The following is a 16,799-nucleotide window of genomic DNA, read 5'->3' on the forward strand; positions in this document are numbered from 1 at the left end:
TGGCGCCGATACGCCCGAGGGCTTATCCGGGCACGGGGACCACCTGATTAAAGAAGGTTTCGAGACTGGCGAACGGGGCGGCGGGCGGCCGATCATTACCGGCGGCCGGCCGCACCAAGAGTTAGTCACACCCCCGTCTGATCACAGTTTTGCGGGTCAAACGGATCAAAACAAACACAAGCGCGCGAGGCGGTATAGCAGTTTTGGCGAAGAAGTCGCGGATGAGTAACAATCGAGCGTTTCTCGTAGGGGGTCTCGCTCCCGGACACTGCACACATGTTGTGACTTGCGGACATGACTCAAGATTTTGTAGCGAGCATGATGCAGCAAACAATGTTATTGTGAGGCTCATCCTACAACCAACCCTTCGCAAGTTCTGAAAAAAGTCATCTCGGAGGCCTGTTTACCTGCCAAGGCCATCAATTTCCCTGTCACCGACAAGATCAACAAGCCATTCTCATACCAACACGGCATCTCCACAGGCCATAAAAGAAAACAATTTTGCATCGTGCAAACTTTTCTCAACTCGGAACGGTATAGCAGCTCGTGAAAGCAAATTCAGGTTGCATGACGTGCCGAGCGCAGGGGACACATAATCCAGAACAGTTACGTGGTCTGGTGGGGAGGGAGTCGTGACAAGGAAACGGTCTCCGTGTTGTGCCTGACCGGTGTTGAAAACCCGACCGATGTTGAAAATCAGACCGGACGAAAGGGGGGATGGGGAGGAGAGGTCAGGTCACGTGACGCGGTCCCACGCTAGCCGCGGCCAGCACGACCAGGGCCACCAGCGATGGAAAGGCTGCATCACATCCGATGCAGAGCGAGTCTGCTCCTTGTCGTAAATCACGAGACAACGCCCGCTGCTCACACAGGGCGCCAGCCCACCACACAACGAGAATCGAGGGTGGCGTTCGTGGGAGCCAGCTGCCCAGCTCCAAGCCCCTCCAGTTTCGCATCCATCGTCGACCGGCACACGCCCGACGGCGAGCGCCTGCCCACGGCGGCCCGGGGCCCGAGGCCCGAGGCCCGAGGCCCGGGGCCCGGGGCCCGTGGTCCGGGGCCCGAGGACCGAGGCCCGAGGCCCGTGGCCCACGGTCCGCGGCCCGTGGCCCGTGGCCCGAGGCCCGAGGCCCGAGGCCCGAGGCCCGTGGCCCGCGGCCCGAGGCCCGGGGCCCGGTGTCCAGCGCAGGCAGACGGACGCCCGGCCGCGGCCACTCGGCGCGCCGACAATGGGCCCCTCACGGCCGTGGCGGCGGGAGAGTGTCCGCTGTCCGTGACGCAACGTCCCGTGACTCGCCACCGTGCGACGGAGCCGAGGAGAAAGGCAATCGGCTGCCGGCGACCGACAGAAAGCTTTCATTACGTTGTTTATGAACAGAGCACGCCAGGCCTATTCGATACACGAATCATTGTTTGTCAAGAGTAAGGAGCACCAGATGCCGACAACAACGGAAAACAGGAAATCGCTCACGGATTGCGTCAGTGGGAGGAGCGTTATGGGCGCGAACGCAGCAAACGACTCGCGCACACCCAGGTGGGACCATATGCCGGCATGCCAAAGCGGCTAATGCAATGCCAGCTCGCACCTTCGCAGCAGTCAACACCGTCCGAATTGCAGCAATTCAAAATTGAGTGCCGCAAAATTGCTTGCGCACAACGCAGCTGGCTACGCTGTCCACTGACGAGCCAACCACCCAGAAGGTCGAGGCGGGCAAGGTCGCTGGCGTCCCGATGCAGAGACACGACTCCCGGTGATGTCCGGTCACGGGGCGCGCGTCCGGCAGCGGAGGATGCGCCGCCGCTCAGGGCACGCGCGCGGCGCGGCGCCGGCGGCCCAGTTACGACACGACCGCACGGCCGGCCCGTCGGTGCCGGTGCCGCCGGTTGAAAGGGGCTCGAGAGGCCCAACAAACAGCTCCCCGGCGCCGCTCTTCAGCCTCGGGCTGGGGCACAGCGCAGTCTTCCGGGCCAAGGGCGCTTCCGAGCAGCGCCTTGGGTCAAGGCCGCAGCCCCCAGAACCAGGTGAACACGGGCCGGCCTGTCGGCTGCATAAGTCGCTGAAAACGGATGGGCCAGGCGCCGCCTCTCCAGAGTTTCGGTGGTGCAGGGGTTAAGCTGCGCGACTGGGGAGCCAGAGACACGGGGTTCGATTCCCCGCGGTACCCGCCCTTCCTCCGACGCCATATGGTCCAGCAGCTGAGAGCCTATGAGGCCCAAATGACAGCACCGTCCCCCTGACGTGGAGTTCGGTAGAACAGCCGATAAACTGCTCTACCACGCAGCTCACTGGCTGCATGACGAGCACCGTCCGCCACACCGTTCTCGCCGTCTGTCACCGTCGGACCACTGAAATACTCGCGCCTCACTCAGTATTCGTGCCTCAGGGTGGTGACCGGGCACGCGGACGCACCCGGAGTGCGGCTTGACCCTGACCCGACCCGGCGCGGCGGGCAGCGCGCCGCCGCGCCGCCGCCGCCGCCGCCGCCGCCCGCCCCGTGGGCCGGCCGGACCGAGCTCGCCGCCGGTGGCCGGGGGCGGCCGGCCGCGACCTAGACCACGGCGGCCGCTGGGCACGCCGTCCCCCGCCGATACAGACCTATCGCTTCCGGGCGGCCGGCGCCGCGACCGAGCCCGGCCGAGCGGCCGCCGCCAGCTGATCAATGATGTAACAGGAACGGGCCCGCGGCGCAATCGATATCGCCTAGCAACAGTCCGTGCCACTTGTCGTGATAATGCAAAACATGCCGGCCGGTGACCAATGGCCCGATGGCCCGACTGTGAAGGCTGCAAGGGAAGGGTCTATTGACTTCCTGGTGCGGCCAGATCGCACCGGAACGGACCGGCGTTCCCGCCAGTACCACCCGCTCCAGACCAGGACAGCATGAAAAGGTGGACGAGGCAGGACCAAGGGGACACTGGACTTTGGGACCACGAGACCAAGGCGCCACTGGGTCGGTAAGAGCAACTGGACCGGAAAGAATCCTTCAAAGTCGCTTCAAGTTTCACATGGCGAAGCAACGCAAGAAGTTATTTGGAATCGCCATTGGTTGGTTCCCTACCACCCCACTTACACGAGGGAGAATGTGAACATTACCAGCTAAACAAGAGCGAAGTGCACACAACGCTTTGCGAGCAGACGGTCCCTTGAAAGCTGCGCCAATTACGCGAAAACCGTGGCTTTTAGAGAATGAAGCAATCTTTTCGCAGACCTGGCCCTTGGACTCGTCGCCACTGGGGCTGGGTGTGCTGACTTACCTCCATGGCCGGCGAGTACATGCCGCCCTGCTGGCCGCCGTGGCCGACACCATCCGACATCAGCGGTGGCAGCTCGAACTCCTCGTCGCCGAGGCTCGGCGGCTGGTACGACTGAAACAGCGCCGCGGTCAGCTCCAGCGGGCACCGGGCGCGACAGAGGAGAGCGCCAACCCGGCCGGGTCTTGACCTCAGGTCAAGCGGGGTCAATGCAAGTCCGCCTCGGATTCGATGGGGAGACAAGCGGCCGCGCCCGGCCAGAGAGTCCGTCACACAAGGCCGCCGACGACATCCCACACAGGAAAGGCCAGGCTGGCTGGCACCCCGCTGAAGTCCTCTGGCTCTGAGCATCACACATGCCAAGTACCACGGGCCGGCGCTTCAAACACACAATACACGCTTTCGTCGGCAGTCACGCCTCCCCTCATTGTTCCCCCACCGCATGCCTGCGGCGATGTTCTGTCGTTCCACGAGCGGCCACACGGGCGCGGGCGGCGGCGGCGGCGGCGGCGGCGACCCGACCTCTCCCTCCCCTGACGGTGATCCGTCAATGACCTAAGCGGCCGCTTGTCGGGCGCCAATGAGGCGACGCGGCCGCGGCCGCTTCATAATTCGGCGGCCGCCGCGGCCGGCCGACCACCTGTTAGTAACTCTGCCGACCGGCGCGGCGCGCGCGCTCTAATTGGGACGGAGGGCGCCGTAGCGTCGACGAACGGCGCCGTTCCGACGACGCCGCGTCGGCCGCGACGACCGACGGCCGCGTCGATGGCCGTCGCAAATCGTCGGCGACCGGCCGGCGGCGCCTCGCGGGACCGCCGACTGATACCGGTGTCAATCTAAACGGCGCCCCGGGAGCCGACCGGCCAGAATCAAAACCCGGCGTCGGCCCGCTGATCCGATTATCGGCCGGCTCCGGAGTGGCGCCGCCCGCGCCGATGGCCTAAGTTGGCCGGCTCGAGTGTACCGACGATGTCGAACCTCGGCCGCCAACTGGGCGCTAAAACAGGGCGTCGCGAGGTGTGAACACGCCGGGTGGACAAATGAACGCGGTGCGGCGCGAGCGCGCTGGGAGATGCAAGCGACAGGGATGAATGTGTGCACGGTGGTAAAGCGACAGAGATGACAATTTGCTACAGTGCTGGTGCCTCGCGATTACAGGACGTCTGCTACATAACAAGCGCCCTGACGAACGTGGCTAAATGGCAACTCACGCCGGGAATAGAGCCAACACTGGCGAGTGCGTCTGCCGATGGCAGCATGCCATACTGGGAAGGCTCGAATGGTGATACCGCACTGCGCGCCGTGGTGAAGCGGGAGCGGCGGGACAACAGGGGGCCGCCGACCCCGCTCAGGCCGACGGCGCACGGATGAGACAGAGCGACCGCACCGACGGGCACAGACAGAGCGGACGGCGAGCGCGCGAGATCAATCCCGGCTGCGACTAAATCAGCCTAATTGCGGGATCAATCCGATCCAGGGCCGGCGAATCAACCCATTCAGCGCCGACCGGCGAAATAATCCCGCCCAGCGAGCCCAGCCGTGTACGACCCGGCAGCTCCACCGGCGGGAGACACGGCTGCCGTGCTGCTCCACCGGCGAAATAATCCCACCCAGCGAGCCCAGCCGCGTACGGCCCGACAGCTCCACCGGCGGGAGACACGGCTGCCGTGCTGCTCCACCGACGGGGAGACACAGCTGCCGTGCTGCTCCAACGGCGAAATAATCCCACCCAGCGAGCCCAGCCGTGTACGGCCCGACAGCTCCACCGGCGGGAAATACGGCTGCCGTGCTGCTCCACCGGCGGGGAGACACGGCTGCCGCGTTGCTCCAACGGCGAGGAGACACGGCTGCCGCGCTGCTCCACCGGCGAGGAGACATGGCTGCCGCGCTGCTCCACAGGCGGGAGACACGGCTGCCGTGCTGCTCCACCGGCGAGGAGAGCTGCCGCGCTGCTCCACCGGCGGGAGACACGGCTGCCGTGCTGCTCCACCGGCGGTGGACTACAATACGGCCAGAGTCCGGCCCTGCTGGCGGTGGGCCGTGTAAGGTGTCCCGCTCCACGGACGGGAGACTCGCACCAGGGCTGAGGCCGCAGGACCGGGGCGGCACCGCTGGCTCAGCTACCGGTGGGCCGCCGCCGCCGGCTCAGGATCGGTCAGTGTCGGTGAGATGTCCCCGCGGGCTCAGAGGCGGCAGGGTTGTCCCCCGTTGATTCAGGGGCGGTGAGGCGCCCGCCGCCGGCTCGGTTTTCCGTACCGTCGCAGACCACCGCTGGCAGACGATCCAGTTCGGTATCGAATGTCGCCCGGCGGCCCGCTGGACCTCGCGACGACGGGGAGCAGACGGGCGCCGGTCACTCGACCACCCCTCACAGGTCAGGGAGGAAGCGGACTCTCAATGATGCTGCTCCACGCGGTCATCCCAGCAAGTCACGCCCCATGCCCCATACGTCCATACGTCCGAGCGAGTGCCGGGACCGACACGGTGACCCGAGCGAGAGGCGGAGGAGGGTGCAGCCCTTCAGACCCCCCCCCCCTCTCTCACGCTCGGAGCTGCCGCCGCCCTGTCTGGGGGCCACGGGAGGAGCCGCAGGTACAGTGGCAGCCCGGTGGGACCCGCTCCGGTCGACTCCAACCTTCGCCGCAGACGGCGCTGCCGAATCGCGACTGCCGCCGCCGCCGGCTCACTTCCCCAAAGTGCATTTTGGACAACAAACACAACGTCATTACTGTTCGACTGCGCTCATTCTGCCGTCTTTACGCACCAGTTGTCTCTATTTATTGGATTATTGTTTAAGCTCAACCCGTTTAAACTTTTGGCCTTACTCGGCGAAATTTCCCAGCGGAGCAGTCGGCGTTTCGTCCGCTTTAATATCGCCAAGTCAGATCAAAATAAAGACTGCGCCTTTACAATTTACATAGCTGCAATGGTGTGAGTCGGTCGGCGCGGGTCGGCCTAATGGCCGCAGCGAGCGCCGCCCGCAGCAGGCCTGTCGTTACCCAGCTGCAGGTGCCGGCAGTGCACGTGTTCCACCCCCACCGTCAGCCGCACGCAGCGCGCGGCTGCCAGCTCCGGCGGCAGGCCGAACAGGCGGCTATTGACAACCGGCCACGGCTGTCGGAGAACTGCACCGCAGCCAGATGGGATGCGCTCCACGGAGCAGGCTAGCCAGAGGGAGCAGCAGGCTAGCCATAGGGAGCAGGCTAAACAAGAGTGGCTTCCGCCACCGCCAGCACGTGCAGCATGTCAATGGGAAACCCTTAAAGCACCGCTCAACGCAGCGTGATTGGCTGACGTTGAAAGATTTCATCGCAACGTTGCCGCCATACAAGCGCCTGTCCAGTTGATGCCTGTCACCACCGCTCCGACTTCCGGCCGGAAAGCACAGCCCTCCTCCGGGCTCCGACCGCCGGCCGGGGAACACAGTCTCGGCTGGGCCTGCCCCGCAGCAGGAGTTCACCCTCTGCAGCTCGGAGGCGGGGACGAGCAGAGCCGGTGCCGGACCCCGACAGGGCAGAGCCGGCCAAACTGGCCACAGTCAGGCAGAGTGTTCGTCGCCAAGGTCAGGTTCTGGCTGTCACAGCAGCCCCATTAAATCCGTGCCCCGTCTGCCGCAGACACCTTCGACGGATCCGTGCCCCGTCTGCTGCAGACGCCTTCGGCAGATCCTTGCCCCGCCCACCGCAGACACCTTCGGCAGATCCGTGCCACGCCCACCGGCCGCAGCAGTCCCACCGGGTCCCAGTCCCGCCCGCTGCAAACATCTCCAACGGACCCGACCCACGTCTGCTGCCGCTCTCCTGGATCCAAACTCGGCAGCAGATCAATCCAAAGCTGTCGTCAGCGCTCCCGGCGTCGGCTCCCACTTTTTCAGCATCGAGAGAATCCGACCAACTCAGCAAAACCAGCGGAAAACTTATCAAAATTACGTTACAATTTTCTATTCTGCCTCCGCGAATTTCCCGTCCGATTTATCTTCTTATTCCGCGCTGTAACAACTCGAACTAGCAGCCGAGTTGAATTCGCAGAATAGACCGAAGTCGGCACAGAACAGTGAGCTGGGCCCAGCAGGGTTCGCCTGTAACGACACCGCAGGGAGGCGAGGCCCGGAGAGGGCACTGCTGCGAGCCCTCACGACTCATGCATGTGATTCCGAGCGAACCACCACGTCGACAACGCTTCGAGCATGTGAGTGATCAGGACGCAATGGCGGGAGCCGGGACCCGGTGACACCTGAGGCAGGGGCGGTGAGGCCGCCGGACGCCCGGCCGGCTGGGACCCAGTGACCGGCCGGCCACCTCCGGCGCCGCGGGCGTTCGGCACCCCATCAGAGCCCCCCCCCCCCCCCCCACTCCTCCTCGCCTGGGCAGCGTTCCGGCGGCGTCCAGCGCAGTCACTCAGAAATGCATTGTGTCAGGTCAGGTAGGATGGAGTCCACGGCGAGCCAATCTCCGACCGGCCCGCACCTCGAATACAGCGGCGGAGGCGGCGGCGGGGCGGCGCCGATTTGAGGGCGAGATGGACGGCCAAAAAAGCGCCCCGGTCCGGCCACCGACAGTTACCGCGCGGGGCCGCCTGGACGGGCGGGGTGACGAGGTATGGTTTCTGAACGCGGCAGCGGAACAATCGCCGGGCCGCGTACCGTGCTCGCGTTAAGTCGATGTTGAATTAGAATGGCGAGAGGTTCGCCGAGCGCTTCAGCTTTAGCCTCGGGCGGTTACTGCATCCGCACGAAATCACACGAGTTCCTACGCCCAAGATACCACCTCTGGCTTCGTAAATGACCGGCTGGTGCTGTCGGCAAGGGCTGCGATCGGGTCAGAGTCAGAGTCAGAGTCTGAGTCTGAGTCTCACCTGTTCAGACATGGCGTACAGTCCTCCAGACGGAATGTTCAGCGACAGATCGAACGAGTCCGGAGCCTGGAAACACAGGGAGACGGCCCGTGAGCGGCGATGGCGGCGCTGCTGCTCGCTACCAATGCGGCGCGCCAGCGGGCGGCGCCGCGGCTGGCCCGTCGCCGGTCACCGGCGGCGGCTGTCGCGCGGCTCCGCCGACACCGTACTGCACAGCCGTCCTGATCACCATACCGCCCGCACCGCGGCTCGACATAACGGTGCCGGTTCGGCCGGCTGTCGCCAAGCCGGCCGAGACCGAGGAGAGCAGGCCCGTGCTGCGTGCAGAGCGCATTGTTCAGCTGGAGTGCGTGCAACCGCTCCCGCGCGTGCGCTACAAAGGCCGCCGGCGCTGGCAGCGCGCAGGTCGCGAGCGGCAGGGGTGCGACCGCGCCGACACGTGTAACACGGCTCGTCGATGACAGCGCGCGGCCCAGAAGAGTTGTGGCGGCGTCTGCGGGATCTCTGTGAGCGCGTCTCAAGTGTCTGTGCGCGCGCGCGCGCGATCAGCCGTGATCTGGGCTGCTCCAACTGGGTCAAGCAGCACCCGGGGTCCTGACCTTTGGCGCCGGCGGTCGGGCTGGAGGGCGCCTCGGCCGCCTGAACATGGATGGCCCTTCGCTAACATGCGGCGTCCCGGTCCGGCCCGGTAGAATAGCGCTCAGGCCGTGGTCCCGCCCCCAACCAGACAAACCGCCCACCGCGCGCTGTTCGTCAGGCCAAACTATGCATAAAACATAGCTTCCCAGGAGATGCAGAAATATGAAAATCATAAGCAAATTGGGCTATCACGAGCAGAGCAATCGCGGTGATTTATGCACTGCGTCATGAAGTAACAGTAACATATCGGATTAGCAGGCGGTAATGGATGGGGCGTGAGTAACGACTCGGCCGGGCGGCGAGGAGCTGTGTCAGACGCGTGAAGTAGGGCGGCGGCGGCGGCGGCGGCGGCGGGAGGGGGGGGGGGGGGGGGCGCACGGGCATACACAGACACCGACACTGGCTCAGACTCCGCGCCGTCCACCGGCGCGCCGCGGGGACAGCAGTCCAAGCCCAGCGCGTCGGCCCCAGTGGAGTGTGACCCGCGTTTGTGCGCTGAGCGCGCTCAGCCAGAGGCGCGCACGCATGACCACGCAGGGTTGTTCTCGCTGGTACACACCGGACGTGCTCCAGAGGATACGTCTCGTCATGCACTCACGGCCCCGTTTTAGGCGCTTTCTCTAATGCGCCGTGATTACCAAGTCATCAATGCCAAGGCGGAAGACGGTGGTTTCCAAGCAAAAGTGGAAACCGGGGGCGAATCGGAGCGGCGAGAAAGCGGTGCGGCAGTCTCCGTCACGCCCCTCCCCCTTCACCACACATCGGACCCGACCCGACCCGATCTGACCCGACTGACCCGACCCGAGCCGAGCCGAGCCGAGCCGAGCCGACCCGAGCCGACCCGAGCCGAGCCGAGCCGAGCCGAGCCGAGCCGAGCCGAGCCGACCCGACCCGACCCGACCCGACCCGACCCGACCCGACCCGACCCGGTCCGGCCGGGCCTGACTTGACCTGACCTGACCCGACCTAACTGGACTAGATCGGACCGATCCAAACCTAACCTGACTTAACCTGGCCTGACCTAACCCAATCGCGGTGGGGCTGACGCCGGCTCAACACGGCAACTGGCCGTCCCCAACCTAGCTAAGCGCGCCGAGCTGGCGCGGCCGACTTCGCGAACCAAGTGGGAAGGATGCTGGGAACAGCAGACACTTAATAGTTTCCGTGATCATGTGCACGCACATGCACATGATTAATGTGCAATACAAGGGCCGTCTGGTGCTGCCCCCTCACGCTATCTGTTTGTTTAATTAACTTGAGTTCAAAGATATGGAAAGCCAGGTGAGCGTCGACGGCCCATGGATATGTCCCTACACAACGATATGAAAGAGCACGGAGAAGCGCACATCCCGCCGTATCTGTGGCGTGCACCGCCGAGCGGCGAGGCGGCGGCGGCTGGGTGCGGCCGCCGGAGCAGCTGGCGGCGCGCGGCGCGCACTGCTGGTCGATGCAAAACAGCTGTACACCGCACCTGATCGGTCGATTTGCCAGCGCGAGCTCGCGGCCAGCCGGCGGCGGCGGCGGTTTACGGACGCCGCGCCGGCCGGGAAATCACAGACCCTCGCTGGTCCTGGCCCGATCAATCGGCCACACCGACACCCGTATACAAGGCGTCATACTTGGTTTACGCGGCATCAAAGATACATCGGCCGCGTCATCAGCAGGGCTCGTGTCAGCAGCGCGCCGCCGGTGGCAGGCCCCGGCCGCCGGTCGGCCGGGCGAGCGGCACTGACGCGACCCCGGTCCGTCGGCGCCGCCGTGCTATTGACCTGCCACCGGTGACCGGCCGCCGACCGGCAGCTCATCTGGCGGCGCCGGCCGAGTGACAATCAGCCCGGCGAGAGCCGCTCGCGGACGACACTTGAGCGGGCGCGGGCGCGGGCGCGCGGGCACGGGCGCGGGCACGGGCGCGGGCACGGGCACGGGCACGGGCACGGGCACGGGCACAGGCGCGGGCGCGGGCACGGGCGCGGGCACGAGCGCGAGCGCGGGGCGCGGGCGCGGGCGCCGCCGCCGGTCCCGACAGCCGGTCGGTACCGCTCGGCCAGGAGGCGCACCTGCACATTGCTTGTCGTTGGCCTCCGTTGTACCACCATAATGGCATGTAAGACAAAAAAGCACTGATAGTTTCATTCAGTAACCCACTGCCTTCGAATTATTTCGTACGTCAGTGGAAACTCGAAACATTGCATCATGATCGCTTGCTGGGGTTTGAGTGCCTAACAGGGCCTAATCACACTGGGCCCAAACACGCAAACACCGCATCCAACACTTATGCATAAAACCACGCTGTCAAAAATGCGATAGCAGAAAAACAGATCTCGCATTTCGTGACATCTGTCGCGCCTGCTCATCAGCTATGTGATCTAATATTGTTGTTGTTCATTGGTGTTTTGGGGCGCGTCGACTGCAATGGTCATTTTGGGCCCACATATATGATCTAACGTGTTCAGACAGACGCGAGCAATGATACAAACGACAAGCGACAGTCGACGCCAGAGCTGGACAAGGGCCTTTCCGTCATGTCACCTTCATTGCTTCACGCGGCCTTGGCCACTCCGGTGTCCGCATTCCGAACCCACTGAGCCTGCTTCCCCTCTCCGACGTTCACTCCATTCCCGGCTGCGGTCTGAGTTACACCACATCCCTCCGGATGGCGGTTAGTCAGTGACGGGGGCGTAGCTTCCCTTTCGGTGAGGACGCCCCAGCCCGCTCCCTCCCCCCCCCCCGCTCCAACTTTGAGAAAAACTGGGCTTAATCGTCGGAAAAACCCTGTTGGTCGGCACGTTTTGGGGGAAGCGTTCCATCATTTTTCCACTGCTCAGGCCACAACTTACTTTGCGACACTGCGCCCGCGGTCCGTGAAATTCAGCACGGTGTGACACAACCCGAAGACCGGTCCTCACTCATCACTTGATTATGCCCACCATTCGTGTCACAACGGGCGCCACGTCAGATTAGGTTGCCGTAGCCTTTTGATAAAGCTGCCACGCTCGAATGAATTCATTTTGCATTTGCATAACGCCACGTCAGTCAAATGAAAGCTCATATGGTACGTATACCAAGCCTGACGGCTCAAGGAGAAATGGAAATAAAATGACTCCCCATTACATGCTTCAGACAAATCGACATATGTACCTTATTGAAGGCAGCCATATTTCTTGGCTTGCAATATATCAGATTTCGAAACTCTCAGCGCAAACATGGAGAACACGTGTCACCAGACATCAGCCGGGTAATGTTAAGTTACCGGGACAGCGCAATATTCCCTAGCGCACCTTTCATTCCTCCTCTTCTTCAATTTGCGCGGCTCATGTTTAAACCGGTGCCATCTGAGGGGATCCCAATGCCGTGCGAACTCAGCGGCCACGAGATGGCGCCGGGTCAGTGCGGAACACCAGATGGCTCATCTGGGGCTCATCCGGCGTACAGCTTCATCCGGGGGGGGGGGGGCGGGGTCTCAGGCCAGCTTCTGCACGAGGAGGGGTCCAGCAGGAAGGATGGCTCGGACGAGGACGAAACTGCGAACCTGAGCTCATAAGGAGGAGAGCCCCGGCACGACGGCGGGTTCGCTGGTGTGACCTGTTTACTCACAGCTCGCGTCTATCAGGAGGACAGCTTCGACTCGAGGACGAGTTCGGTGGCCGGGCCGCCGCCGCGGCCGGAGCCGGACCCGGCGCGCGGCTGAGCGCCGCAGCCGGCAGCGGTCGCCGCCGTGTTTGCCGTCTCGGTTGACACAGGTGAAAGCAGCGCCGAGCGGCTGCCGGCCGCGGGACGTCAGGCCGCAGCGTGCCGAACAGCGGTCTTTGTCACAAGCGTGCCGGCAGAACAGCGGCCTGTGTCAGAAGCGTGCCGGCAGAACAGCGGCCTGTGTCACAAGCGTGCCGGCAGAACAGCGGCCTGTGTCACAAACGTGCCGGCAGAACAGCGGCCTGTGTCACAAACGTGCCGGCCGAACCGGCGCCGAACAGCGGCCTGTGTCACAGGCGTGTCGGCCGGACCGGCGCCGCGCCGGCAGACGGGCGGCCGGCCCGGAGCCGACCCTGCCCGCACCCGCCGACCGTCAGGAGGCGAAGCGGCGCTGGTCGGCGCTCAGACGCTCACGCCCGGCTCGGAGAGGACGCGGCCTGACGCAGCTGCCGCGCGGACCGCTGCAGGGCACTACTGACATCACTGATTGATATGTTTGATATCGTCACCGCTGCAGGTCACCATTGGGATCACTGCGGTTTTAGGACACATCGACTGTCATGGTCATCCAGGCTGCGATGGTCTTCTCCGTCGTATCTTAGAGAGGTTGCATCGTCTCGCCGCAGCCCCCACGCGGCTTTAGCTGTCGACAAGTGAGGCAGCCAAAACAAGACGCCCAACAAATGGCGATCCTCTGCTGTTGATGGTGTCTGAAAGCCGCTGTCAAACGTGTACCATCTCACTTTCTCGATACTTCCTCCATTTCGGCCGAACAATGCTGTCCCGACCAACCGCTGAAAAGTTAACAGCACCCGGCGACTGGCAAATGGAAACTCTCCTTCCACGCTGACAAAGCCGACAAGTGCACTTTCTCAGTTTGGACACCTTTAATAATGCATCCATCGGATCGTTTCTGCACGGCCGAAGAGCCGTTCGTGTTCACAGCACCTGTCCCGAGTCGCCACCGCAAGTAGATCCGGCCGCTGGTGACTTACTGCTGCACACGGCACATGTCACACGGCACCGACGCGACACGTCACTGCAGCGAACCGGGTCAAGGACGGCTCATCCGACCGCGCGAGCGAGCTCTCAGAGGCGACGGTCCGCCTGAGGAGAGAGAGCCCGCTGGCGCCGCGCCTGCCGGTCGGCTGGTGGACTGTGGCTGCGCGCGGCCGTCTCTGCAGACCGACAGGTGTAGTCGCGCTGGTTCGCCATATCCGTCACCTCAACCAGCACCGCACACGAGCACTGCCGACCGGCCGACAGCCGCCATACCCCGCCGTAAACACACCGGCCACCGTCAGCATGGCGCTTCCGTTCCTGGGCGCCAGAAAATATCGCAATCCAGTCGGCTTCACCCACTGATAGATGGACTCATTTCTAATTGAAAAGCCGTGATTTCGACGCATTTGTCAAGCTGTCAGCATCGGTAAGCGAGTCAAGGCGAATCTCGGCGAAAAAACGAAGCGATAACAGTCGCGCTCCGACTGATATCGAGCCGAGCCGGGCCGAGCCGATGGCGGCGGCGGCGGCGGCGGCGGCGGCAGTGGCGGCGACCAGGCCCGTCGCCGGCGACCCATGGCGCTGTAGCGGCGTCGGCCCGCGGAACGACCGCCGGCCGCCAGCCACGTAATCTCGACCACCGCCCAGTTACCAGCCATACAGGGCGCTAACAGGTTCCACTCCTGGCTTATGGACACTCGACGTGCATTAAACATTAACCACCGCTCATTATGTCTGCATTGGTAATGCACCGAGAAGTACACGTTATCATAAGCCCCATAAAACGAGATTAAAGTTGTGAAATATTGGTCCGAGAATCATCGCGGCGCCGGCAAATTACGATAGAATAATGTGTCCCGGGCGCGTCATTCGCGGCCGCCAGAGATGCGCCGCAATTCGGCCGCACCGCGCCACGACCGCCGCCGATTATTCGGGGCTAATTTAGCGCCACCTGGAGGCCGGGGCGGCGGCGTCGCCGGCCGACGCGGACCCCGGCGTAGGACGGGCGAGCCGCGCGCCGCCGGCCGCCGGCCGTCTCCAGAGGAGGCGCCGCTAATTCCTCGGCCGGGCTCGTCGACGGCTTATTTAGGCGCGTGTTAACAGCACGCCGAGTCGGCGGCGACGCTGTAATGAATGCCGGGGCAGGCGGCGCATTTGGCTGAGAGGCTCAATGGCCGCACTTCATCTCCAGCATTAACTACATGATGGAATTTTAGACAGGCCGCTTCCGATACATGAGGGGGCTGACATATATTTAAGGCGCAAATTTTCCCGTATGCACACATTTACAGCTGCGCCAGATTTGCATTATCACACAGTTTTTTGAGCATATCTTGGATATTCAATATATGTCAGCTGTTTGTACGGTACGGAACAAAATCAGAAGCCCAAAACGCAATTCCGATTATGTCATACAAATCCTATTCAGAGCGTAATAGAGCAAGCGTGCACATTTTGAGGAACACGTTGTCTTCGGTGTCGCCTTAACATTCTCCACGCGCTGTCCGCATAGTACATTCAACATACGTAGCATGACCACATACCTTTATATATATATATATATATATATATATATATATATATATATATATATATATATCTGCCAACACGTTTCAAAATTTGCAGCACTGTGTGTGCAACCTACGAGAAACATGGAAACGTATCACAAGAACGTAACATCGACACGAAAACCATCCCGTCGCTTCATTCTCAAAGACACAGAAGTTTAAAATGCCGATCACAGCGCAAATAAAAAATCCCGTCATAACAGCGTCGTCATCCAAATCAGCATCGGCGCCAAAGCGGTGTTCTTATTTACCGTACTAGAGATGCAAACACTTCAGCACCAGGATCACAATCCGACCCATGTTAATGACTAATGAAATTTACATATAAATGAACATTTGCATAATGGCAAGGACGCTGGCTGTAGTATAACTCAGCAGGAGTTTCAGTCTCAGACGAACGTGCCAACTGCTTAAGGTAAGTAGGCAAGTCACTCGGGCGGACAGAGCACCCTCGCTGGTTTGGAGGCGAAGGGTAACAGCGGACAGCAACACCTGGCGACGACAGCTGATGACCCGCCCTGGACGGGGGGGGAGGGGGGAGGGGGGGGGGGGGTAGCAGCACCACGCACTTCAGACGTGCATGAAGTGCAGAAAGCCTGAGCGCTATTAACACATCAGCATTCAGGAGTATCAATATGCTGTCAACCAGTGCGATGACTTACAACCGACTCAATTCCGTCATTAAATGCCGATGATACACTGCGACAGGCATTAAGCGTGAACGGTTCTTGGCACGCACTGCTTCGACCAGCGGTGCCGCGGGGTGTACCGGTGCTTGGTCGCAAGTACGGCAAAACGAGCGGCGGTCTCCGCCAGCAGAAATGAAGGCCCATTTCGCCGAGCCAATCAAAGAACCGCTCGGCGCGTGCCGCCCCAGCTGTGGCCGGCTCGCGTCTTCCTGCCGTTATTCCGTCAGCACTGTTAGTGGGGCTGATCTTAGCTCGCGCCACGCCAGCGCCGACACATGTACGTTTGGCACCACATGTAATCGATGGGAAGCGGCGATGAGTTACTGATCGCAACGGTATTGCGAGAAAGCAAGTTCCAAGTGTTTAATTCCAGCGCAATTACGTGATTCGACGCTCTCCAATCATCAACGGCGAGTGTTACTTCCATCATACGCGCCCCTTCAAGGTTGCCAGCGAGGTGCCGGAGGCTATCAAGGCGGCTCCACGGCAAATGTAGGCAGGCTGTCTTCTCTGGGCATCTATATCGTCCAATTTTACTCCACGCCAGCGCACAATAATCGTCCCATAAGACGTCCGCCGGCCAGGTATGGGAGAGGGCGTGCACAGTCTGAGAAAACAAAACAGCGACACACGCAGCCACGCACTGAAATGGTTAACATGCCAACCGATCACGGCAGCGCCTTGAGGAAAAACGCTCAGCACGTACGCAGACAAGTGCGCACCATCATATGATCCGAACAGCAAACAGCTAAACGCAATCAACGGACAAGCACCTGCAGATAAGCATCACAAATACAGCTGCCAGCCGACTGGTAATGGCCACTTCGCACGCATCCGTTCTGTCGCCGTGCGTGGGTGAGGTGCGGGGGGTGGCAGGGCGGGCCGGGCAGCCCGCACGCAGCCCGCCGTCTGCCCGTCCATCTGCCGAGCGGATGAGTGCGATGACTGGCCGGTACCGCTACCGGGCTAGGCCGGGAGGCGGCGGCGGCCGGCGGCGCGAGGACGGCACCCCGCGCGCCGCGGCCGGGCCGAGCAGCCGCATCGACCACGCCGATGCGGCCCGGGCCGCAGCGGTCCGTCCCCGGCGAGACGGCCGCCCGCTGCG

This window comes from Pollicipes pollicipes, unplaced genomic scaffold, assembly GCF_011947565.3.
Source record: "Pollicipes pollicipes isolate AB1234 unplaced genomic scaffold, Ppol_2.1 Scaffold_3087;HRSCAF=3621_pilon_pilon_pilon, whole genome shotgun sequence".
Taxonomy (NCBI): domain Eukaryota; kingdom Metazoa; phylum Arthropoda; class Thecostraca; order Pollicipedomorpha; family Pollicipedidae; genus Pollicipes; species Pollicipes pollicipes.